Here is a 27214-nt window from a genome sequence, read left to right on the forward strand (position 1 = left end):
CCAATTGGAGATTGATGTGTTTCTCCGCGATTTTACTGACCCAGGGGAGCAGTGAAATCGGGCGGTAGTTGGCAAAGTCCGCGGGGTCCAGATGAGGCTTCTTTATTAATGCTCGGACCATTGCCTTTGTCCAGGCAGGAGGAACCGAGGCAGAGTCAATGGACGCATTTACTAGATTCTTGATGATGGGTAGAATCGTCTGGGATGCGAGTAACATTGTCTCTGGGGGGGCCGGGTCTGTTGGTGAGCCAGATTTCACTTTCCGAGCTATGGATTCGGTGTGTGTGTGTGTGCTAGGGATGTAAATCAAATGCTACTAGTGGGCTTGCAGCAATGGTTGTGCCACTCATATTAGAAGCTCAGTAAATGTGTCTCAGACATAGCACTGTAGTGTCTGCAGACGCAGTTGTAAACTGCTATGTTGTCTTGGCAAGTGCAACCACTTGCCAGGCCCAAACCATACTTTTCTTTACATGTATGTTGGCACAAGGTACCTCCAAGGGCAGGGTGTAGTGTATATGAAAGGCAGGACATGTATTGGTGTGTGTGGCATGTCCTGATAGTGAAATACTTTGCATTTAATTTTTCACTATTGAAAGGCTATCTGTCACAAAGGCGTATCAATGGGACTGCACTGTAACAAATATATGTGTGTAGCTTTCCATAAGGACAAGACAGAAACATTGAGTTTAGGCCCTCTGAACTCAGAATGTATTACCACACCTTTTGATAAAGGTGGTATTTAAATTCAGTGTTTGAAAATGTCACTTTTAGAAAATGTTCTTACATTACTTTGTGCCTCTGGCTGTTTATGTATTCAGCATCCACTGTGTGAGTGACAGAAGCTGAGATGTGCATTCGCTCTAGATAGTCACTAGGGGGTTTGAGGTGTGCCCTGCCTTGCCTGGAGGACTCATCGCAGGGCTGAATGGACCTGGTCTGCATTTAGAGTGGAGGGAGGAGTTTTGCCTGCACCTGGATAGGCTGTGTGAAAAGATCCAATTTCCAGTCAATTGGATGAACGATAAATTGCTTTATTGGAGAGTAAAGGTAGATACCTCCAGCACAGCTTCACAGCTCACAGACTAACTCCTATAATCAAAAGCTAACATTCCATCCTAGCAACATGACTAACATTCTAATGATGACATGCAGAAGTTTCAACTCTACACATCTCCTTACTTAATATATATTAAACAAAAATATATACATGTTTACATATAAAAATAAACTTAAATGGATATAAAAAAATGTCCATCTTTACATTCCAAAAATATCAATTTTCAGAAACATATACTGGAGCACGACATTTACATATATTTCCAGTACTCCAGACTGATCCATCAGAAAGAATACAAACTTTTCTTTTTACAGACTTCACTTGTATCGGTGCAGAAAATTCAGTCATCCAGTCACCAATTCCAATTTCAAATTCTTTCACACCCTTCTTTTCATTATAATACTTAGCAGACTCAGTTTGCATTTTAAATACTCTATCTTCGACCGCACTTCTGTCAACCCACACACAATCTTTCACTTTCAACCAACCAGGAACCTCTTTGACATCAGATTCACGTTCTCCTGTTATCGAATGCGGTGTAATTCTATAGGACCACACCAATTTTTTCAATTCTTCAAATCATGAAAATCCATTAGCTAGGGACAACTGGATATTGTCCATAATTAGTCGGTTAATTCATTCTACCATACCATTGGTTGTGGTCTAAACAAAGCAACTCTCTCATGAATAATCCCCAATTTAGAAAGAAATTCCTGCATTTCTCTCGACACCAGCTGAACACCATTATCTGACACCAGTGTCTTAGGTATCCCTTCATTCATAAACACTCTTTTCATAAAATCAACAACCTTTTGAGTATTTATACATTCTATGCTCTCTACTACAAACCACTTGGAATGGCAGTCAACAATGACCATCAAAAACCTACTGCGAAAATCAAGCTTAGAAATTGGCCCTAGAAAATTAATTGCCACTCTTTCCCATGGACGTTTAGGAAAAGATGTACACACCAGTAGAGGTTGCCCTATAACTTTTGTTTTATCCGCTTGAGCACAAGCATAACATTCTCTTACTGCATCTTCAATCTCTCTATCCATTCCAGGCCACCAATACGACTGTCGAACCCTTCTCTTAGTCATGTTTCTGCCTAAGTGTCCCTCATGAGCAATATTTATAATTTTCCATCTCAAACTTACTGGTGGTACAAATTGATATCTTCTCAACAATTTTCCTTCACATACACTCAATTTGGCCTCAACATGGTAGAAACTTCTGAGTTTAACATCTTCAATATTGTTTTGATGCCACCCATGAGAAACACAAGTAATCACTTCTTGCAGAAGTTCATCATTTGACATTGCCCTTGTCCATTCTTCCTTGCCAAAAGCATATTCAACTCTTTTAACATCATGTACTATATCAATCATGTCATCCATAATATTTTCCACACCCTCAATTGGCATCCTTGATAGATAGTCCGCTACCACATTCCTGAGACCCTTAACATATTCAATAACAAATTTGAAATCGAGTACAGATAAAATCCATCTTGAAATTCTAGGGGTAACATTTCCTTCTAACCCTCTACCTCCTTTGAAAAGATTAACTAACGGTTTATGATCAGTTTGCACATTAAAAGGAAGACCCCATACAAAGTACTTAAAGTGTTTGATCCCCCAACAGCACGCTAAGGCTTCCCTCTCTATTAAAGGATATGATAATTCTGCATCTCGTAATCTTCTGGAAGCAAATCCAATGATCTTTACCTCACCATTGCTCATCTGAGTCAAAACAGCTCCAATCCCTACTGCACTTGTATCAGTTGTAACAAATGTTCTATCCTTAGAGTTAAAATGGCCAAGAGCAGGAGCACTAATGATACTTTTATTTATATTGTTAAATGCCTTATCACAACAACCATTCCAAGAAAAGATAACTCCTTTCTTCATCTGCAACCTCAAAGGTTCAACAATTTCTGTAATATATTTGACATATTTTGAACAATATTCCGCAAGTCCTAAGAATGACTTAAGTTGATCCTTATTTTTCGGAATGGGAGAGTCTCTGAATGCAGCAATGGTACATTTTTTTTGGCTTAATACCATCTTTGCAAATTTTATGTCCAAGATATGTTACACTATCCTTTTTCAACTGACATTTCTCTTTCTTTATATTCAATCCATTGTCATCCATCCTTTTCAACACCTAATTCAGAATCGTATCATGGTGCACATTATCTTTCCCCACAATCAAGACATCATTCTGAAAGCATAAAACATCATTCGTGTCTCCAAAAATCTTTTTCATGACTCTCTGCAGAGGTGATGCTAAACCAAAAGGCATCCTACAATATCTAAATGCCCCTAACGGCGTAACAAAAGAGGTAAGATGGCTCGACCCACTTTCCAAATCTATCTGATGATATGCTGAAGACATGTCTATTACACTGAAAACAGTACCACCTCCCATAGCTGTAAGCATTTCCGAAATAATTGGCAAAGGTTGCCTATCCACCCAAATATTCCTGTTTAAATCACGCAAGTCCACACACAAACACATTTTGTTCCAATCTTTTGGAGCTAACCATTCAGAGGTCTCAATTGGTTCAATAATTTCTTGAGCAAGAAGCTTTTCGAGTTCACAGTGCAACGGCTCTCTCATTAGATGGAGAACATTTATAACCTTGTGTACCACTGGAACAGCATTTTTCTTTAAAATAATTTTGTGCGAGAAGTCCTTCAATTTTCCTTGATCATCTGAGAATACTCTTGGGAACTTCTCAAATAAGTCATTTTGATAGACAGAATTAACATCATGCACGACAGTAGACATAACAGGTTCTTCAGCATTAGGGTTGAGGATAATATTTAAATCTTCTTGATGACGCCAACCCAACAAATTCGAACCCTGTTTAGTCAAATACACTCTTCCATAAACTTTCTTTCCTTTAAAAGATATTATCATCCATTCGAGTCCAATTATGTCAATGGTTTTTCCCCCATACCTGACAGCTCTATTGTCAGGCTTACTCCATGAGTTAGCATCAGATTTATCTTTCCACACTTCACGATACATTTCCATGGATAACGTGTAAAGACTGCCCGAATCTACAAGCATATTAACATCATATGAATCTAAATTTTATGATGCAATGAGGTTTGGTTAAAAATGAAGTGCTCTCCCTAACTACATCACAATCCAAAATTGAGTGATCGCAAAGTGATTCTAAATCATTACTGTACACCTGACCATACTCAGAAGTGTCGCTGTAACCATCAATACATAACATAAGCTCTCGCATATCATCAGAAACATCACTCACTTCATGTACTTGGTTTGTTTGAGTTTGTCCTGATTGGATTTTGGTTCTACACGCCTTAGCTAGATACCCCTTTTACCACAAATTCTACATAGTGCATTTCTCGCAGCACACTTGGGACTAGAAGCAATGTGACCAGCGGCCCCACAACGGTAAAATTTAACAACTCTTGCGTCAAAGAGAAATGTCAGTTAATAAAATAACAAGTCAAAACAATAAGTTAATATAAAAAGAAAAAATAATAGTTTAAAATAACAAACCAGAAAGTTGAAGGATTTTATTTTTCTGAAATTAATGGTCCACTTATACTGCTTTTCAATTCCAAATGTTCCCAATTTGAAGGAAATAGCACTTCTTCCAGGACTACAAGTTTCCCAAAACTGTAGAAAATTAATGTTGTATAAAACTGTCTTTTTCTCTCCTTATTTCTGTTCCTTTCAAAATCGCGATAGTTTTTTAATAACAATCTTGTGAACAAGTCTTTTCAATGAAGCATTTCCCAATCTCGTAAAATGGCCGACAAGAAAAACATTCAGGGTGTTTTCAGGAGGAACTAGAGCATGTTTTAAAGAACATCGAGCATGTCCATCATCAAAAACAATTGGACAACTCTCTCCTGGAAATAGAGCTTGTTTTCCAATATGGTCACCAATAAAAACATTCAGGCTGTTTTCTGCAGGAATTAGAGCATGTTTTCCAACATGCCCGCCAACAAAAACATTGAGATTGTTTTCGGGAGGAATTAGAGCATAGAGTAAGTAAACGTTTATTACAGTGTTTACCTTCAAATAATCTTCAACATTTCACTGTGGAAAATGTGTTTAAAGCGAAAAATGAAGTTTCAATCAGATGATTTTCAGACTTTCAGCTCTTAAAAATACAATAAAAAATTATGCTCAGTTTGCGCAGTTAGATCAAGCTCAATTTCAGTTCAAGTTCAGTTCAGTTACAGTTTAATAGATGCACTTCAGCTACAGTTTAATACATGCAGTCCTGAAATGATGATAAAACAGGTAATATTTGTCTAAGCCCCTGTATTAACCCCTTCGCTGCTAGGCCTTTTCCCCTCCTGTGCTAAGCCTTTTTTTGGCGATTTGGGGTAGTGCGCGCTTAGGCCCCTGTAACATTTTGACCACATAAGGTATCCATGCCAAATTTGAGTCCTTTTCTTCCAACATCATATGGATTCTAAAGGTGCCCAGGGTTTGTGGATTCCCTTGCAGGGGTCCCAGAAATTAAGCAGAATACAGTAAAATTGTTGTTTTTTTCAGAAAATTGGGAAAAACGGGCTGCAAATGAAAGCCTCAGGGTTTTTCCCTGCAAATGTTATCAACAAAGGGTTTGTGGGGCTGAAATCTCCATTTTCTCAGCTTTTAGGGAATGACAGTCTTTTGTCAGGGAACCAACATTTTTCACACAGTTTTGGCATTTTTCTGGGACATAGCCTATTTTTGCTATTTTTAGAGCTTTCAACCTCCTTCCAGTTATTGGTAGAAATGAGTTTGAAAGCAATAATGGATCCTGGAAAGCTATACATTTTCAAAAAGTAGACAAAATTCTGAAGTCATCAAGCGGTCATTTGTCTAAGTCCATGAAGGTTTCTAACAGTTAAATATTGGAATAATTAAAAATTAGTTGAAAATAACAGCCTTTTGTCTCAACATTTTCACCTGTAACTGCTTGTAATTTTGACAGCTGTTTGAAATCAATATACCGTTACATCTGTTTGACCTTGCTGGTTGTGGGGATATATAGGACTTGTAGTTTCACCAAGAACCCGATGAACCCAGAGCCAAAAACTGAGCAGCAACTTGCAATGGTATTTTATTATTTACCGGGTATAGGGCACTTATTCTTGGAAAATGTATACATGGAAAAATTGGTATGAAAGACACCTTTGTATTTCTGAATTGGGTACAAAATATAGAGTTTATAAACAGTATATATTTGCACATTTTCAAAATTGGGAATACTCATACTAGCATGAGAATTATTGGTCATTTTTCAAAAAGATTTTTTTTTTACACAATGTCTTTCATTGGGAAGGGAGAAATGCATGAAAACTCAATAGGTAATAACAGTTTATTTACAAATCTGAATTACCCTAAGTCTCCAGATAAAAACGGTACCTCACTTGCGTGGGTCGGCCTTGTGCCTGCGACAGGAAACAGCGCAAAATGCAACGTGGTCACACCTCAATTTTGCAGTTAAAAATAGACCCTTTTATGGCAAAGTGCCTAGCTGTAGTTTTTGCACCCTAGCTCTGCCGGCACTTAGGAAAACCTAGCAAACCTATACATGTTTTAAAACTAGACACCCAGGGGAATTCAGGATGGGGTGAATCGACTGCCTCCCACCAGGCTCTGTTACCCAGAATCCCTTGCAAACCTAAAAAATTGGGGAAAAATACGCATTTTCCTCACATTTCTGTGGTGGAAAGTTCTGAAATCTGTGTGGATCAACACATTTCTATGCACCCAGCGTTCCCCCAGGTCTCCCGAGAAAAATGGTACCTCACTTGCCTGGGTCTGCCTAGTGCCTGCGACAGGAAACAGCGCAAAACGCAATGTGGTCGCATCGCAATGTCGCAGTGAAAACGGGCCCTTTTTCGGCAAAGTGCCTACCTTTCGTTTCTGAACCCTAGCTCTGCCGGTTCCTAGGGAAACCTAGAAAACCTATACATTTTTGAAAACTAGACACCCAGGGGAATTCAGGATGGGGTAACTCAACTGCCTCCCACCAGGTTCTGTTACCCAGAATCACTTGCAAAGCTAAACAATTGACAAATAAACGCATTTTCCTCACATTTCTGTGATGGAAAGTTCTGGAATCTGCGTGGATCAACAAATTTCCACCCACCCAGCGTTCCCCCAGGTCTCCCAAGAAAAATGGTACCTCACTTGCCTGGGTCTGCCTAGTGCCTGCGACAGAAAACAGCGCAACACGAACGTGGTCGCACCGCAATTTCGCTGTGAAAATGGGCCCTTTTTTGGCAAAGTGCCTACCTTTCGATTTTGAACCATCGCTCTGCCGGCACCTAGGGAAACCTAGCAAACCTATACATTTTTAAAAACTAGACACCCAGGGGAATTTAGGATGGGGTGAGTCAACTGCCTTCCACCAGGTTCTGTTACCCAGAATCCCTTGCAAAGCAAAAAAATTGACAAAAAAACACATATTCCTCATATTTCTGTGGTGAAAAGTACTAGAATCTGCGTGGATCAACAAATTTCCACCCACCCCGCGTTCCCCCAGGTCTCCCAAAAAAAATGGTACCTCACTTGCCTGGGTCTGCCTAGTGTTTGCGACAGGAAACAGCACAAAACGCAACGTGGTCGCACCGCAATTTCTCATTGAAAACGGGCCCTTTTTTGGCAAAGTACCTACCTTTTGTTTTTGAGCCCTAGCTCTGCCGGCACCTAGGGAAACCTAGCAAACCTATACATTTTTAAAAACTAGACACCCAGGGGAATTCAGGATGGGGTGACTCAACGGCCTCCTACCAGGTTCTGTTACCCAGAATCCCTTGCAAAGCTAAAAAATTTATAAAAAAATGCACTTTCCTCATATTTCTTTGGTGTAAAGTTCTGGAATCAGCGTAGATCAACACATTTCCTCCCACCCAGCATTCCCCAAGGTCTCCCGATAAAAATGGTACCTCACTTGTGTGGGTAGGCATAGTGGCTGCAACAGGAAAAGGCCCAAATCATACGCTGGAGGTACCATTTTTATCGGGAGACATGGGGGAACGCTGGGTGGGAGGAAATTTGTGAGAGCCCAGTGATGCCAAGCTTTCCCACACAAAAATGTGTGAAAAAACTGATTTTTTTCAGCTAAAATTGAGGTTTGCAAGAGATTCTGGGCAAAGGAACGTTGGAGGATACCTCGGTTGTGTGGGTGGGCCAAAGCAGAACAGGTCAAAAATGTATTTTTAAGAAATTGTAGCGTTCGGGATTGACAAATTAAGCACAGATAATTTTACTGTTTTGGGGTCATCCTAGTCACAGGCCTTTGGCCCACCCACACAAGTGAGGTACCATTTTACTCGGGATAACAAGGGGAATGCTGGGTGGTAGGACATTTGTGCCGGCAAGGAGATCCCATGCAAAAATGTATTGGAAAAGTGTTTTTTTAACCTAATTATAAGGTTTGCTGGGAATTCTGGGTAGGAAAACATTGGGGGACCCATGCATGCCATACCTCGCTGGACTCCCCCGGGTGTTTAGTTTTCAGAACTGTTTGGGTTTGGTAGTTTTCCAAGATGGCAGCCGAGCCCTGGACCAAAAACTCAGGTGCCCCCCCAAAAAAATAAGGTTGTTTTTCTAAAGGTAATTTTTAAGTTTCCACTGTACGATTTTGCCCTTTTCCTGTTGCAGCCACTATCCCTACCCACGCAAGTGATGTACCATTTTCATCGGGAAACCTGTTGAACGCAGTGTGGGAGGATATTTGTGTGAGCCCAGTGATGCCACGCTTTCCCACACAAAAATGTGTGAAAAATCAGATTTTTTCAGCTAAAATTGACGTTTGCAAGGGATTCTGGATAAAAGGAACGTTGGAGGATCCATGCAAGCCATACCTCTTTGGAAGACCCTGGGTGTCCACTTTTCAGAAATGTGTGGGTTTGGTAGGTTTCCCTATATGGCCGTCTAGCACGGGGCCAATAACGTAGGTAACCTCCCTTCCAAAAGCTGGTCATTTTGACATAGGCAATTTTAAAGTTGCATATGTCAAAACCACCAGCTTTTGCAAGGGGGGTTACCTGGGTTTTTGCAGCAGAAGGACATAGGCTATGCAGATGCCCACCATATACATTTAAAAGGTAAAAAAAACGTGCCAGCAAAGTAGTCCCTTGTGGGCGTGTCTGCGTTGTGCTATGGGCGTGTGCTGGGGGTGTGACAAACGCTGGGGGTGTGTGGTTCATTCCGCCCTTCATGCCATGTCTCATATTGTGTGCTAATCCCACCCTGCTCCCTTTAAATACCCCTGCACCCCATAATCATAACCCACCCTTACTCCTTAAAATACCCCAACGCCCTTAAACACTAACCCATCTTAACCCTATAAATATACCCTGTACCCCAAAACCCAAACCTATTCCTAAACCCTAAAAATACCCCTGTACCCCAAAGCCCAAGCCTAGCCCTGAACCCTATAAATACCCCTGTACCTCAAAACCCAAACCTATCCCTGAACCCTAAAAATACCCCTGTACCCCACAACCCAAACCTAGACCTGAACCCTAGAAATACCACTGTACCCCAAAACCACCCTTGAACTCTAAAATACCCCTGTACCCCAAAACCCAAACCTAGCCCTGAACCCTTAAAATACCCCTGTACCCCAAAACCCAAACCTACCCCTGAACCCTAAAATTACCCCTGTACCCCAAAATCCAAACCTAGCCCTGAACCCTAAAAATAACCCCGTACCCCAAAACCCAAACCTACCCCTGAACCCTAAAATACCCCCGTACCCCAAAACCCAAACCTACCCCTGAACCCTAAAATACCCCTGTACCTCAAAACCCAAACCTATCCCTGAACCCTAAAAATACCCCTGTACCCCACAACCCAAACCTAGCCCTGAACCCTAGAAATACCACTGTACCCCAAAACCACCCTTGAACTCTAAAATACCCCTGTACCCCAAAACCCAAACCTAGCCCTGAACCCTTAAAATACCCCTGTACCCCAAAACCCAAACCTACCCCTGAACCCTAAAATTACCCCTGTACCCCAAAACCCAAACCTAGCCCTGAACCATAAAAATAACCCCGTACCCCAAAACCCAAACCTACCCCTGAACCCTAAAATACCCCTGGACCCCAAAACCCAAACCTAGCCCTGAACCCTTAAAATACCCCTGTACCCCAAAACCCAAACCTACCCCATAACCCTAAAAATACCCATATCCCCCAAAACCCAAACCTAGCCATGAACCCCAAAAATACCCCTGTACCCTAAAACCCATACCTATCCCTAAACCCTAAAACTATCACTGTACCCCATAAGCCAAAACTATATCTGTACCCTTAAAATACCCAAACACCCCAAAACATATACCTCAGTACCCCAAAACATATACCCCTATACCCATACTTACCTTATCCAAACATTAAAAAAGCATGCTTTCACCATTCATGCATTTACAACGAATTTTGTTGTAAATGTATGCGTGGTAAAAGCATATAAAATGTAACGCCATGCGTTATAATGGCATTGCGGAGTCATGGTACTTTCGTAATGAAAGTATGCGGAGTGATGGTATGAGGAAAGAAAGTTGCGGAATAATGGGTGTTTACCCTCTCCCGGTAAGTACATTGGTGGCACGGCGGCCCACATCTCCAGCAACATGCTCATATTTTTTCACCACCCATTTGAAAAATGCACAGGTCTCTCTCATTGATGGCCAGCACCGACATACACTTTTAGACACACCTCCTGCCACAAGTTCTAGAATTGCGAACTTTAGAGCTTGGGAGCTACGTTCGAATCTCGGCATCAGCTCAACATCCTGTGATTCCAGGCAAATTGCTTTTGTCTCCCCATGCTTACCACAAATGAATGTGTTCTGTAATGTAAATTTTGCTCATGCCATGTTGTCAAGTTTGCGCTAAATGATATTGAAAGGAAAAATAAAGTAGAGAAACTCGAGTTCACACACTACTGAACGTGCACACTTAAGTGCATCAGCAGTGCACTGTGAATTGTAGCGTGTCACAGGCCTGTCACAGATAAGAAATGCTATAAAAAAGAAATCCTACAAAACAATATACTACTGGCCGGTAGCAATTCATACTCGGACAATGTCGGGACGGGCTGCTAGTTATTTATATTTTCAAAGTCCCAATCATCAGAGAAAGTACTTGGTGTTACAAAGTCACTTAATGAAACCTTGAACTGATGTGTTTATTTCAAGAGCTCAATCGGGCCAAAAATGTCAAAGTCAGTTCTGTCCCATGCTACCCCACCGGGTATTGGATTGGCTGTGACGTTTACTGATGATAGTTCTCTTTTCTCGATGTGAGATGACTTGTGAGGATTTAGGACCAAGTTGATGTTCTAACTTGCTGTGTCCATTGTACTGTATTTTCCTTCAATGAATTTTCCCAAACAAAGAACCATGATGAGCCAAAGCAGGAGGAAAAGTACACCTAACACAATCCAAAATTCAATCCATGGAGAAATCAGATAGGTTTCTTTGAGTTGATGAAAGAGTTCTGTTACTTTATCTTTGAAAGTTTTTGTTACTGGCGTTTCTTCATGTTCACTTGGATCCTCAGAAAAGTCATCAAAATTGATGAAGTAGCCAGATGCAGTTCTGTCAATTGTTGGAATTGCTTCCGAATTTTTATTTGCTTTTGAATTTTTGTTTGTTTCACTAGCATAGTCGGAGGCTACATCGTTGTAGACTGGTGTTTCTTGACGAACTGTTGCAATTTGGGTTTCAAGAGGCACAAGTTCCATGGCATTGTTGCATAGTCCTTTTTTATTCACTGCAGGTTTATCGAACGTGATTAGTCTAGTTTGAACCTCTTGTATAGTAGCAAATTTGGGTGTTCTGCTATTTCTTGGGAGTCCACTGGGCCTACTACTTATTATTGGCCACATGATTTTGGATTTACTAGGTCGATGGATACAACTCGGTTCTCCTTTTTACCAGCAAGGGGCGGTAGTACAACTGACAGCTAAGACAGGTACTGCTTTTCTGTAAGAAGGCCCAAATTCCTTCTTCACCGCGATCTTCTGTCTGACCAGATCCCCAATCTTTGGAATCCAGACAGGTCTTGCTGGGATAGGTGGTTTTTCTTCAGTGGCTTTTGGCTGTTGCTTTAACTTTACGTTGCTCTGGTTTCGTCTTGTTTCATTTAAGTCCTGTAAAACAGCCAAACGGTCTTTGATATCAAAGCATTTTTCTTCTACCACTGAAGTCTGACTATCAAGGTCCTGAATATTCTAGTACCGAACAATAGTTCGTATGGATTAAGACCTTTTAGAGAATTTCTTGGCAGATTATTAAGACTACGTTGGACACTTGTTAAATGTTGGACCCACCCATCACCCGAACCTAATACCCTCGTCGTTATAGATTGCTTTATGTCCCGTTTTTTTCTGTCCACTACCGCATTTCCCTCAGGATGGAATGGACAAGAGTACCGCAATGCAATGCCCATGCTGCTCATGGCCACCTTATAAGCTCGAGAGCTAAAAGCAGGACCTTGGTCAGAATGTAGCATGCCAATTGCGTATGTGCCGATAAAGACTCCCAAATCTTTATTAACAGTTCTGGCATCAGCCGAGTGCTGGTGTCTACATTTTAAGTGAATCTAGTCTTAAACATAAATGGGACGCATTTCTCCTATTGGATTTCTGCGTATAGATAGCCTTATGCTTTCTAAAAGAAGGGTCCTGGCAATACTCCGGTCGGTTCGCGACTGCGATCTCTGTTGCAGTTTGGACAGCCCACTGCAAATTCGTAATGTTGCAGGCTCATCCCCGGCCCCCAGGATTCTGATTGTAATTCTTTAAGAGATTACAAGAAAAAAGACTCTCCTGTTCATGTTTGGAATTACTCTATCCTCCACTCCAGGGATTCGAGCAAAAGGAACGGAGTTTGCTTCAATTATGTATGTATAATTGAGTGGATAGTTCAGAGGTAATGCTGCATAGTCGCCTTTCAAAGACGCTTTTACCGCCAGCATAGTTCCTCCATCTATGTATTTTTCTGAACGCTTTTTTGTGGCTACGGAAGCCGGTTGAGCTCCTTCCGCTGTGGTTCTGTGAGCCAATGAGTTCCCTGCGACGTGAGCGCCATCACGTTGATGACTCAGTGTATGTATCACGTGAGTCTTTCTGCAAAAGAACTACCTGTTCCCTAAGCTTTTTATGCTTTATGGTGGCACCTGTGTCATCTTTGTAATCGTTTTGAACCCAGTTCTGCAAGTCATTATTGTAAGATTTGACGCAGTAATGCGAGTCGCACACTATTAGTGTGGGGAATTCGCGATCCGCAATATCAAGCGCCATCTTTAAAGCTAGTAGTTCAGTTCGTTGAGCAGAACTATCTTTTACAGATTGAGTCATAGTTACCAGTGGTCTCAATTTTCATTCGTGCTACCGGCATTTAACAACCGCGCACTGTAAGCTTGCTTACCCCCAACTGCGGGTTGTGCTGATCCATCTGTATATATTATACAGGCGTATTGTTTCAGATGCAGAATTTCAATTGGCAGAGGATATTCTTCTTCATATTTTAGATTCTTTAATTTTTTCATTTTCGGGTCAAAATAGTACTCCCCGTCTTCTGCAGCAAGAGAATTTTCCCATTGTATCCATTTTGGATCTAATGCCACGGTAGTCAAATTGCGTGGGCTTGTAAATGCCTCAAGGGCAGATTCTGCTGTTAAAACAGTTAACCTTCTGCCTTGGGCTTGGGCTCTTTCTTTTGCTACAGCAGTTTGAACCGCTATTAGAATTTTTTCGGTTGGACTGAATTTCATTTCAGCTTGTGTGTACAAGTGTGATTTGTACGCTATTGGTACTGTTTCTCCCTCATTAGAGGTTAGGTACGTGAATCCGCATCTTCCTAGGATGACTCGGATTGCAAGGTTGCGTATGTTTTCGCGAGTTTGTAATTTTGTTTTAGCTAACATGTCTGTTTGCAATGATCTTAACATTTCTGTGTGTTTCTGAGTCCAATTGATTGGTTTGAAATCAGGTTTTATTAATTCATAGAGAGGTTTAACCCTCTCTGCATAATTTAGAATGGATGTTCTTCCGAAATTCAGGAAACCTAGTATTGATTGTAAGTTCTTCAGCGTTTTCGGTGCTTGGAGTACAGCGCACTTCTCTAAGAAGTTGTCTGCTAGGCTTTTGCCTTCACTTGATAATTCATATCCTAAAATTAGGACAGTTAAATGGGCAATTCTTGACTTTTTAAATTTGAACTTGTAACGCTCAGTTGCGAACCCAAGTATTATTGTGTTCACTCTTTTCTAGTGAGTATCCAGGTCATCATCTGTGAGATAGATGTCGTCAACATAGGATAATGCTTCATCATCATATATTTGTAGTAACTCTGTTACTCTTGCTGAGAATAATCCCGGGCTATTCTTGAATCCCTGTGGGAGTCGACAGAAGTGTTTTTTTGCGACCCCATTATTGAGAACGCGGTCAAATACCTGCTCTCAGGTGCAATGTTTTGACAAAAGAATCCATTAGCGATGTCTAATGTCGTTTTGTATTTTTTGCGTACGATGTTATTCATTAGTGCTGCACTGTGTGAGTTTTGTACTGCAAATGTTTTGCAACATGAGTTAAGGTGTCTGTAGTCCAAAACGCGACGATATGAATCATCTGGCTTGGAGACAGGAAACAAAGGATTGTTCATTTGTGAAGTGCATTTTTCAATCACACCCTGGTATTCAAGTTGATCTAAGTTCTCCCTGACTTGCTTTTTAGCTTCTTGTTTAATTGGGTACTGCCTTTGTGCAGTGGGTTGACATTTTAACTGGATTTTGTGAGGAGGAGAGTTCTCATCCCATCCTACATGATTTTTATATAATGCAGGAGCTTGGGCTACTGCCCATTTTCTTGCATTTATGGATTTTTTATGAGTTGAAATATGATTTGAGAAGGCAGGCATAATCATTTCTTCGCCATGAGGGCACTCCCTGACAAACTCTGGTGGCCAGTCTTTCTCAGCTAATAGGATGTCATAGCCTTTCGAAAGGTGATCCAAAAAGAGACCCCTTACTTTCCTAGTCTTGTCCCCCTCTATACGCAATGTTATCTCATATATTTTATGAGGTTTGCTAACTCTGATATCTGCAGTTTCCACCTGAATGCATTCATTCGTGTCCACTGTCTCCAGAAGATTCATCAAGATCTTGCGAGCTATGGTCGCTTCTGCTGCGCAGTCTAGCAGTGTCTGTGCCCACTCTCCGTTTTTCAGTTGTGTCCTCAGTATCCTCGGCATGTTTAATTATTTTAATTCTGGCTACCTTCTTTCTTGGAAATTGTAATTTTTTACTTTGATGAGCAGGTTCTTTGTCTTTGGACTTGACGTGCCCTTCCTTTTGTTCTGACCGTCCTCTTCTTTCCGATTTCTGTAAGGAAGTCTGTAAAGATCGAGAGGGACGTGTATCAATATCTTGATATCTATCAGGTTTTCTCAATTTATCCTTATCTCTAAGGTTGTATCTTTTCTCAGAGGACTCCCTCTGGGGAGACTTGTCACCTCGTTCTGGAGATCTATCTCTTCGTTGAGGAGACCTTCCTCTGGACTGGAATTTTATTTCTTTGGGAGTGGATTGTTTATTACCATCCCAACTCTTTTTTTGAGTATTTAAATTATTTTTAATAAATGCTTTTTCAGGATTTTCGAGTAGTTGGGGTTTTACTGGTTTCCCACCCAAACTATCTCTTCCTAGTTCTTCATAGGATTTTTCTATGATTCTGGCAAGTTCAAAAGGTTGTTCTGCTATATCTCTTTCTTTCAATTTCTGGAGGTAAGTGATATCCTCCATTGCCAATTGAACTAACTCTCTATATGCCTTTGTTAATTCTTTTATTTTAACAAAGAGTTCTTCGCTTGACATTTTATCAATGTCTGGATGTGGTGTGTAGCTGGCTAGAACCGGCCACGTTGCTCCTGGTCTACCTAGTGGACCGAGCCTGGTGATGTGATTTTTATGTTTTAGGGTGCCTTTAAACCAGAGCAGGTGCTCTTGGTAATTTAATGGGATTTCCACCTCCTCGAAAGGAGTTTATTCATCCGGACGTTCCTCTATTTTGTAATAGTGGAATTCGTGTGTTACAGCGTTTGCTGCAGGAAAGTTTATCCATGAGAAGAATACCTCTGTCTGCCGATATTCATGGGCCTCTACCACGAATATGACTGTACCACCTCTTGGTGTCAGTCCATTTTCTATAAGTTTAATAGTTATAGTTTTCCTTACATTTACCTAAATGATTATAGCATTCGGGTCATTTTCTTGGGGACTTGTGTCATCCGCTAGGAGTTGAGCTGCTATTCTAGCTGCCTCCCTTTCGTCTTCACTTTCCGTCATTTTTACTAACAGCAAGTTTTTTGTTGCAGATCAAGTTTCAAGGAAACAAAGATTAAGTGCACAATATTTTGGAACACTGTATCCTTCAACGTTGACTAAACCAAAAACTATACATAGGATTCTCATCTTACTAAGTTCCGGCGGATTTTAACCTTTTACCCACTCCAGGCGTCTTTTGGAGCATTTACGGGAAAAAGGGTCTGTGTGAAAAAGCACGACTGAGTTACTCTAGTGTCTTGCGATAGATTATCGCCTTACCAAACGCTGGGCGCCATGTAGTGTAGTTCCTATATTCCCAATAGGCTCTGCGCATTGGAATAATATAAACAGCAGTGTAGACGTAGGACTGAGGTCGACTAGGTCTCTACTGACTATATCAGACTTAATTAGTTTTACCAGCTAGCTCAGAGGTCACTAGAAACTTTCTCGAATAAACAAGGAGGAGTTTAATTTCCCTGGATAGACAAGAAGGGATTAGCTTCTGACAACCATAAACATGACAACTTTGCTCCCTCAGAATAAGAGTGTATCTCTAGAGTCGTGTGAAAACAATAGACAGCTATTTTACTCAGTCAATCGTGCATACTTAGTTTCACCAGAGTGCAGAGAATAGAGAGACGGGCGTTTTCAATAAAAGGTGTAATTTATTGAGTAGTCTTCTTTCTCAAGAAATGAATTGCCACAATTGCAATACTTAGTATAAAATAAAGTACGTACAGTAAAAGGAGTATTATGAAATAATACGGTAAAAGCATTGATATGGTTTCTTAGCCATATGATACTTAAAAATGGATAAAATATATACATACAAATATACATTGAATAACGTACTCAACTGGTGCTTCTAAATACGCCTACCCCGGTGTACCTGACCTAAGCCTAATACGTGGGAAGGAGTAAGTAAGTAGCAGTTTAAGTTAAGTTGGTTTTGCCAAGAATCTGAATCAAGAATTCTCTTTAAGGGTTTGGTCAGCTCCGTACCTGGGTAATAGAAAGCAGGAGGTCTGGTATCTCTTTCTAAGGACTCGATATCCCAGCAACCCGCAATGGCGGCTGAGAACACCGGAGCTGGATTTCTCGGCAGGAGGAAAGACAGCTTCTCTCTCAGTGCGTCAAAAGGGAGGGGCGGCATCCGTGGGCTCTCCGCATCAGCTGGGCTCTCGGGCAAGTAGATAGCCGCTCTGCTCCAAACCACAGTGTGTTTGCTTAAGGCAACGTTGGCATATTTATACCTGAAAGGTGCCGGGTTTGACGTAAGGTTGGACATAAGACGTCAATAAAGATGTCACTAAGAACTGCCCGTTCTTTCAGTGCTCACAGGAGTTCTTGGACAAATCAAAACATAAGCCATGGGGTATTCCCAGGTTGCTGGAGGCTTGGTTTGTTTAAAGAACGTGTTGTACTTTCTAGGAGTCTAGGGGAGTAGCCTTGCCGTTTTTGGACTGCATGGCTACTACTAAATATGGATATGAATCTTATGCCTTTATAAGGATATTATTTATTATAGCCATATAAGGGCATAAATCAGGAATATCGAATTAGGGTTCTAGATAGAATTACAACACTACCTCCTCTCTGTTTTCTCTCTTAACTATGGCTCAGTATTATGAATGACAAGAATTAGAAGCAAAAAGTAAGGAGGATCAAAAATCTAAAGAGTTAAAAACAAAGGTTATGATGGCTCAGGCTTATGGCCCACCTTCTAGTGGTAATAATAGAAGTGGACATGGGTCTCATGGTTCTTCCTTTCCTCCCTATTCTTGTTTGAATGTGTCTGTTGATCAGTGTGCGTATTGTAAGAAATTTGGACATTGGTTTTCGGACTGTCCACTACTGCATCCTCAGCAGGGTTGACGTGGTCAGGGACAAATGAGAAATCGTTCAGGATATTCAGGACCTAGACGAAACACAAATGATCATGCTAGGTTTGATGCTAATACACGTGGGCAGGATGGGTTTAACACTTTTGATAGAAGGAACCAATATCAAATGTCCGACTATGTGCCGTCTCATTTACAAGATTCTGCTTATGCATAGGATTGCCTAGGATGGGTTAAGGAATCAGTTGAAGTTCCAGTAGATCAGAGGGATCACAATGTTAAAGCACATGTTTTGGGTTCTACTGATCAGTTTCTGGTTGATACAGGAGCTACTCGTAGCGCCTTGTCTAAACACTTGATTCCTAGGGCTCCCCTATCTGGCTTAACTATTACATCTATAGGTTTGGATGGAATATCTTCGTTAGCCCATTGTCACAGCCATTTGCACTCCATGTTGATAAGGTTACGGCTCCATGTCCATTTTTGCTTTCTCCAAATACACCAGAGAATATAGTGGGTCTTGACATTCTAAGGGCTACGATACAATGTTCCCCGGTAGGAGTACGGGTTATATTTAAATGACAACTACCCCATGACTGAACGATCTTGTGTTATTAAAGAGGACATTGCACTAGCTTCACTCCCTAGTACTTTGTGGGCTACTTCAGACACCGATGTAAGACAAAGGGTTATTCCACCAATACATATTAGTGTCAAGGAGGGTGCTGTACTGCCGAGATTGCCTCAGTATAAAATTTCTATAAAATTTGCATGTTTTGCACGCTTGTTTCACTGCTTTCTTGTGCCTCGGTTCTACCGAGGCACAAGATGGCTGCCAACACTTCCTGGTTTGGAGTGATGACAGACAGTTGACATCCAATCAGCATGCAGCTCGTCCTCTGGAAGGTGCAGAGTATGGTACTTTGTCTCTAGATATCACTATGATTTTACTTTTGATTTTCTCAGGAACTACTGAACGGATTTACACAATTTAACAAAAAGCACAATCTGCGAACCAAACTCTGCCTTTTTGCCAAATTTGGTGTAATTCTGTTCAGCTGTTCGGGCTGTAGCCCAGGCTAAAAGTCCTATGGAAAATTGCATGTGGAAAAAACGTTTTAGGACCCCCCTTTTTTCTCGGCCCCCACTTGACGAATCATCCTCAATCTTTCAGAGAGAGAGCGGAGCGGAGCAGGCCATTTTCTTGGAGAATTTTGTGTGTATTTGTCCGCCGGCGCCAAAATTATTCCAAATAGAATGTTGCGGATTTCCTATGGAAACCATTTCCTAACTATATCTACCTACTGGTGACCGCCAGTAGGTAATATATACCCTTTGTGTGTTTTGCACATTTGTTTCACTGCTTTCTTGTGCCTCGGTTCTACTGAGGCACAAGATGGCTGCCAACACTTCCTGGTTTGGAGTGTTGACAGACAGTTGACATCCAATCGGCATGCAGCTCGTGCTCTGGAAGGTACAGAGTGCAGTACAGAGTACTGTACTTTGTCTCTAGATATCACTATGATTTTACTTTTTATTTTCTAAGGAACTACTGAATGGATTTATACCATTTAACAAAAAGCACAATCTGCGAACCGAACTCCACCTTTTTGCCAAATTTGGTGTAATTCCGTTCAGCCGTTCGGGCTGTAGCCCTGGCTAAAGGTCCTATGGAAAATTGCATGGGGAAAACACGTTTGGGACCCCCTTTTTTTCTCGGCCCTCACTTGACGAATCACCCCAAACTTTAAGGGAAGGAGCGGAGCAGGCCATTTTCTTGGAGAATTTTGTGTGTATTCGTCCACCGGCTTTTATCGGCAGGAAACTGCTGATAAAGCAGCAATAATGGGCTTGATAATAGGCCCTTGTAAATTCCCATAGCAGCCCAGGTTCTGGTAGTAACCTGGTCTGCTATGGGAATTCACAAGGGCATATTATCAAGGCCATTATCGCCGCTTTACCTGCAGTTTCCTGCCGATAAAACAGGCGATAATGTTTCGTCTTATGTTGTTGATAATATGACCCGAAATTTGTTTTATTAATTTAATTGTTTACTTACCTACAATCATCCTGATTCCGTTGTTTATCACCCCCTACCTTGCCCCTCCCCCACCCCGCCTGTCCCACGGCAACTCAAATGGGAAATAGTGACCATAATCTACTCCAGTTTGAGATACAGGATGTGGTGTTAATTAAGCGACAGACTGTATTACCCAAAATGTAGAGTACCCGAGACGGGCTACCACCAGGTTAACGGACGAGTATATGGAAAAGGTGCTAAAATTACAACAGAGGTTAGTCTTGGAGAGCCCACAAGGGCAAAAGCTGGATTGGTTTGAGAGAAAAATCGATCAGGTGGTGCATTGTCTCCAAGTGAAATTAAAAAAAACAAAAGTAGTTGTAATAAACCAAGAAATTCCACAGGCTAGGCAATTAAAATGTTTTTCAGCTGTATGCCTAGAAAAGAAGAGGAAAATAAGGAGAGAAGTAAGTAACCTAAAAGTTAATTATAATTTGCCTGGATCGTTAAACCTGATAACATTTAAAAGGGAATACAAAAGGTTAATTACTGATTCAAAAAGAGTTTATAAAGAAAAATCTTGGGCAAATCTCCTGGAAGATATTGAATCAAAGAATAGTCACCAGTTCTGGCAATTAATAAAAGGAGCGGGTGGGCATACGATGGGGGCAATGAATTGTGTAGTGGGAGAAGCTGTATGGGCTGAATATTTAAGGGAAGTATATAGTCCCAGTGGTGTCGTGGTTATAGACGAGCCTTTGAATTGGATAGATCTGGTAGGGGACTTAAAAGCAGACTTTTCAGTAACAAATGTTAGTAAAACAATAGGAAGTCAAAACCTGACCAGGGCGGCCGGCCCCGATAACTTCCCTGCAATAATATTGAAAACCCAGCCTCAATGGTGGGCAAAATTTGTATCTCATATGTTTTTATGGATTTTAGAGCTGGGAAAAATACCGAGTAATTGGAGGGGGCAGTACTTCGCCCGGTCCATAAGAAGGGTGCTATGGATAACCCTAAACATTACAGATTGATTAATCTTCTAGATATCGGGTAAAAAGTGTTTACGAAAATAATATTAGGAAGATTAAAAGAATGGGTTGAGGTCTGTGCAATTGTGCCAATAGAGCAAGGGGGTTCAAAGAAGGACATTCGACAAATGATCATTGCCTAGCATTGTGGGCCGTCGCACGGAAGTCAGTCGAGAAAAATGGGAAGCTGTATTGCTGCTTTGTTGACTTCCATGCAGCATTCGACCTAGTGGATCGGAAATGCCTGTGGGAAACACTTAGAAAGAATAACATTCCCAAAGTGCTCCTTGCTTTAATAAAAGAGTTAGATACTGAGAGCTGGGCTTAGATTATTACAGATAAGGAAGGGTCCTTAACTCCCAAAATACAAATTGGAAATGGTCTTAGACAAGGCTGCGTGCTGGCGCCGCTCTTGTTTGCCATTTTTCTTGCTGACCTTCCAAAGATCTTAGAGATTGATAGAAGCGCCAGCCCTAAAATGAATGGATTAAAATTATCATGTCTGCTTTACGCAGATGATTTGGTGATTTTTGACCAGACAGCGATGGGCCTTCAAAGGAAATTGAATGTCTTCCAAGAATATTGTGTGTTAAGGTCCCTAACTGTAGACGTGGATACAACTAAAATCTTGTGTTTTGGAAAAAGAGACTTAGGTTTTAGTTGGTATCTAGGCCCCTTAAAATTGGAGGTAGTAAAAGAATATAGATACCTTGAGGTCTAAAAGCTCTCATTTCAGTGTGTGGGCTGAAAAGATTTAATAGTGAGTTTGGTGACATGTCACATAGACCTGTGCTTCAGGCGTTTAATGCAATGATCCCTCCTCAAGACCTGTATGGTTCAGAAGTACTTTGGCTTGGCGGCAAAGATAATTGGGACGTTGAGGAGGGCAAATGCCTGAAATCCCTACTTTTGCTACCCAGCTCAGCAATGGTCCAGGCGATTAGATTAGAGCTAGGTACGACTTCATGGAGTGTACAGGCCCAAATACATTTATTAAGGTTGTGGAGTCTTCAGGACCCGGGGGGGGTCCAGAAGGTCTCCCTCTGGTGTAGGAAGGAGATCGGATCAAGTGATTTAAAGTGGGCCAAGGACATAAGAAGGAAATTGTTGCAGGTTGCAGAGAACTTAAAGGTGAGATTCTGCCAACAGTCACTTCAGGCTGAATTTTCCAAGAAGGAGCTCAGGCCTCAAGGCCTTGAGCTGTCCAGAACAATTGATCAAGGCTATTTGAGCGGGAAATCATCTGTTCAATTTATGTTGACAGCCTGGCAAAATGAATCTTGCTACCATTATTTGGATACCCTCCCGAATAAGTGGCTTAGATCTGAAGTTTTAAGAGTTAGGATAGGCATTAATCCTTGTCTGTTGAATCAGAGGGAGAAGGTCTTTAGGCTCCACCCGGATGGGAATTGTAAATGTTTGCTAGCCATTAAGGGTGATATACTGCATATTTTGGTAGATTGTATGGCGCTGATATCGCAGCGTAAACTGCACTTGAGGCCTCTTTTTGTAAAATATGAAATAAGGTCTAGTGCGCAGGCGATTGACTTACTTACAAAAATGCCTAATCTAGAGATTGCTTTCGCTATTGGAATATATATGAAGTCTGTAAAAAGCTCTTAGCAAAATACTGGAAACGTTTTAGATTCATTTTGGATTTTAGTGATTTTATGATGATTATTTATAAATTTTAAATTATAATGAATTAAATCTTCCTGCCCATACGGGTAGAATTTTAATGTGTAAGTATGTTTTTGTAACTACTTAGTGAACCTTAGTTTGTATTGGACATCAAAAAATATATCCTGGAACAAGAATGTATTGATGAATATGTTGTTTCTTATCGTGTGTTACTCATTGTGCATTTATTTTCTGTTTTAATATTTTTGCCGTGGGTATTGCAGCTTAAAGACTAAGGTCTAAATAAACATTGCTTTTGATTGACTGACTATCTTCTTCTACAGTTATTTCTTCTTCTCTCACATACACATTTCTGTAATATTGATTAATTTTTACCAGATACAACTTTGCCTTTTTCACTTTGCTAACATCCACTAATTCCTGCCAAATTTTCTTACTGTTAGTAGGAAAGCCATTAACAAGAAAAACTAAAGGTTCATCCTCTACATTTTCTACACCAATTGTTTCAATATTTTTCATTAAATCTAGAGACAAATATACAACTCTTCCCTTTAATCCTCTCTGTAAATCAGAAGGAGGCTATTTTCCTGTCTTAGGCTCCATACGAACAATAGCCTGAAATGGATGCACACATTGAATAAGAATAGACTCATAGGTATTTAAATCCATCAGTTCAGAAGGAATATTTACCAACTCAAGATTATTATGCACAGCTCTAGCAGGCATTTTGTTCTCGTCTAATTTGTTATAACAATATTTACAAATACACTGATCAGAACCCAAATTAAAACAATTCTCTACCAACAAATAAATTTCAAAATAATTCCACTCATTATTATTTTCCTTTTCACTTTTTAAATACAGATCAACAGTCATGGTCTGATTTTAATAATGAGTTAGTTGACAATACACACAACAATAATTTTGCCTTTTACCTTAAATCACCTTAAACTTTGTAATTTCTTGCTCAAAATTGTCAGTACTACAATGTTGTACATTCTTTTCTACGTTTCCTTCTATTAATATCTCAATTTCTGCACTGTCTTCCTCAGGACCAAAATAACTAACCTCAATTTCATCACAAACGTTCTTTACACTTGATACAGATCCATGCAAAAGAGCACTGTACAACTTTTTTAACATTAGAGCTGGACTTTTTGCATAATACAATCTTCTGACTAATTCCCTCATTTCAGAATGATGTACTGCTAACATCCTGAAATGGTGAAAAACACTTCGACATACTTTTTTAGAAAGACAAGCCAGAGAATGACCTTGCAAACCAGTATTTTCTCTCACTCTGCAAGGGTCTAGTCCTTGCAACATCTTAATCTTTTGTTTAACACTTTTCTTAGTATAGTTATGTTAGAAATTGCGTAAAAAATCAACAGATTATTGCCGTACACTGCAAATACTACTACAATTCCAAGTGTACACTGGAGCTGTGGGACATCTCCCTAAAAATTCATCGGCTAACACTTCTTCTGCATTTCTAGGAACAATTTTCTCTTTCTCAATAGGACAACCACGACCACTAGTGTCAACTGCATGCAACTAATCATTACTCTGAAAATAACTTTCTTCATTAGAAAAAGGCTCAGAACTTGAACTATGTTTCAATTCACCCCAAAAAAACTCACAAAAAATACTTCTGTTAATTACTCTTCTCCACTTATTTTTGGCCTTCATTAAATGAATTGGCTTATCTAATGATCAAATTCTATTGATTACTAAAATAAACAATTTTGTTTTCAATTCCAAAGCTTTCTCAACTGCATTTTCTATACCTTTCTTGTTCTTATAAAATGCTGTTTTTTTACATCCCTTATTTTCCTCCTTTTACTATACACTATTTTTTCTGCAGTTGACTTTCCATGATTGTTCTCTTTATTCTTCTTTTTTGTTGCAGACACAATAATACCATTATTCCCTTTGCCCACACTACTCTTACAGCCTGATTCATGTAGCTAAAAGCGCTCGCAAAAGGGCCAGATTCTGAGAATCTGGCCCTTTGCGAGTGCGATTTTTGCATTTGGTATTCATCATCCCAAATGCAAAAATCGCTATTTAAGAATTCGCATATTTGCGAGGAATGGCATTTAAGGAATCTCTAATAGAGATTCCTCAAATGCTATTCATGACACAATAAAAAATTGCGATTTAGCACTTTTGGGCCGCTATTTACCGAGAGGTCAGACCTCTCGGTAAATAGCAAAAACTCAGAAAAATGCTTTTAAAAGCATTTTTCTAAGTTGCATGTTGCACACACACATGTCCTTTGGACATGTGTGTGCGCAACACCTGTTCAAATGTGCATTTTAGGGGTGCTACAGGGTGTCCTTTGGACACCCCTGGCACCCTTAAAATCGCTATCTGATTTGCGAGTAGCAAATTGCTACTCGCAATTGAGGGATACTCCCCATTCATTCCTATGGGCCTTTTGGCCCATAGGAATGAATGGGGAGTTATTCCTTTTTTTGCGAGTAGCAAATTGCTACTCGCAAATAGAGAACATGTAGGAATCGCTATTGATTTAGCAATTCCTACATGAATGCCGTTTTGCGTGTCCTCAATAGCGAGTCGCTATGATTCGCTATTAGGGCCACGCAAAACGGCCCGTACATGAATCAGGCTGTTAGTCTTTCATATTTTCCTTAGAAAAGTGTTCCTTCTCTTACCAGGACTTTTTTTCTTTTTCTTAACACATGGTTCTTCATGTAAATCTTGTGGATGACTTCTCTTCAAATAAACACCTTTCTTTCATTGTTTCCTCGTCTGACTTTTGGTAGGCATCATACCGTTTTTTCAGTATTGATAGAAAGAATCTATTAAAAGAAAATATATATATAACATTACAAAAATAAATATATTGAATATTCTATAATATTACTTATAAGAACAGAGGCAGGATTATGACGAGAAACGTGAGACTATGAAAATAATAGTACTTACAACAAGAGAGGAAGAAGTATGAAACAAGGGAAAATATAACCAAAAAGGGGAGTATAAACAGACACTGTAATATAATGGGATGAAGGAAGTATGAAGAAACTGGAAAGTATCAATAGGTAAGGGGGAGTATGAAGAGAAAGATGGAAATATGAGGACAGAAGAAAGAGTATAACAAGAAAAAAGAGAGTAAGAGGCCAGAGGGGGCACTATAGGAAGAGAGAGAAATACTCTAAAGAAAAAAGAAGGAATATGTTAAAAGACACTCAACTATAAGAACAAAAAAGGAATACTAGCAAAGGATAGTGTGTATAAGGACAGAGAGAACAGTACCAGAAGAGAGCACAAAGAATGTGGGGAAAAGTGGAGCATAAGGAAAAAAGGAGTGTACAAGAACAGAACATACAGATTGAGGAGAAAAGAAGGAGTATAAACATATGGAGAATTATAAACAGTGAAACATGTATGACAAGAGAAACAAATATAAAGAGACAGATCACTATGAAAAGACGGAGAATATGAGGAAACTGCTGCAGAGTGTATGCAGGGAGTGAAGGAGAAATAAGAGAAGAGAGCAAACAATGTGAACAGATTTAAAAAGTATAAACAGGGAGGACAGAAAATGAAAACAGAAAAGAAATATGGAGAAAAAGAGGAACATATGAACACAGAGAGAATGAGTATAGGACAAAAGGAAATATAGGAAAAACTCAGTAGTATGAAGAGGCATAGAGAAGTAAGAGAACAGGGAGGAGAATTTGAAAACAGGGGGGAGTTAAGGAACAGGGGGGAAATTATGAGAGGAATATGACAATAAGAAAAGATGGCAATATTAGTAGAGAGTGCAAAGTATATGAAAAGAGAGGAGAAATGTGACTACAGAGACAAGAGTATTAGAACAATGAGAAAACAATAGGGAGTACCTGCAAAGAACAGCGAGAATAAGAAGAAACAGAGAATATAAGAACAAAAGAGTATATATGAAGAAGGAGGAAAGAATGTAAAAAGACACAGAGACAAAAATGTGGAGAAAAGACAATTATAAAGGAAGACTGACCGTATAAGGAGAGAGGCAGTACTATGAGAACACAGTAAGAACTATGACAACAGTGGTGAATATAAAGTCAAGAGAGAATAAAAAGAGAAGAGCAAATATGCAAAAAGAGGAACAAGTATGAAAAAAAGTATAAAAAGAGAGAAGAGTATAGGAAAAAGAAGATAGTATAATCAGAGAGGAAGGGGTAAGACGAGACAGGAGGGAGTGTAGAAAATATGCAAAAATGTGCAAATATAATTCCTTAATGTACACACATACACAGTGTGATATTACCCAAAAAAAT

The sequence above is a fragment of the Lissotriton helveticus genome, chromosome 3_2, assembly GCF_964261635.1.
Source record: "Lissotriton helveticus chromosome 3_2, aLisHel1.1, whole genome shotgun sequence".
Lineage (NCBI taxonomy): Eukaryota > Metazoa > Chordata > Amphibia > Caudata > Salamandridae > Lissotriton > Lissotriton helveticus.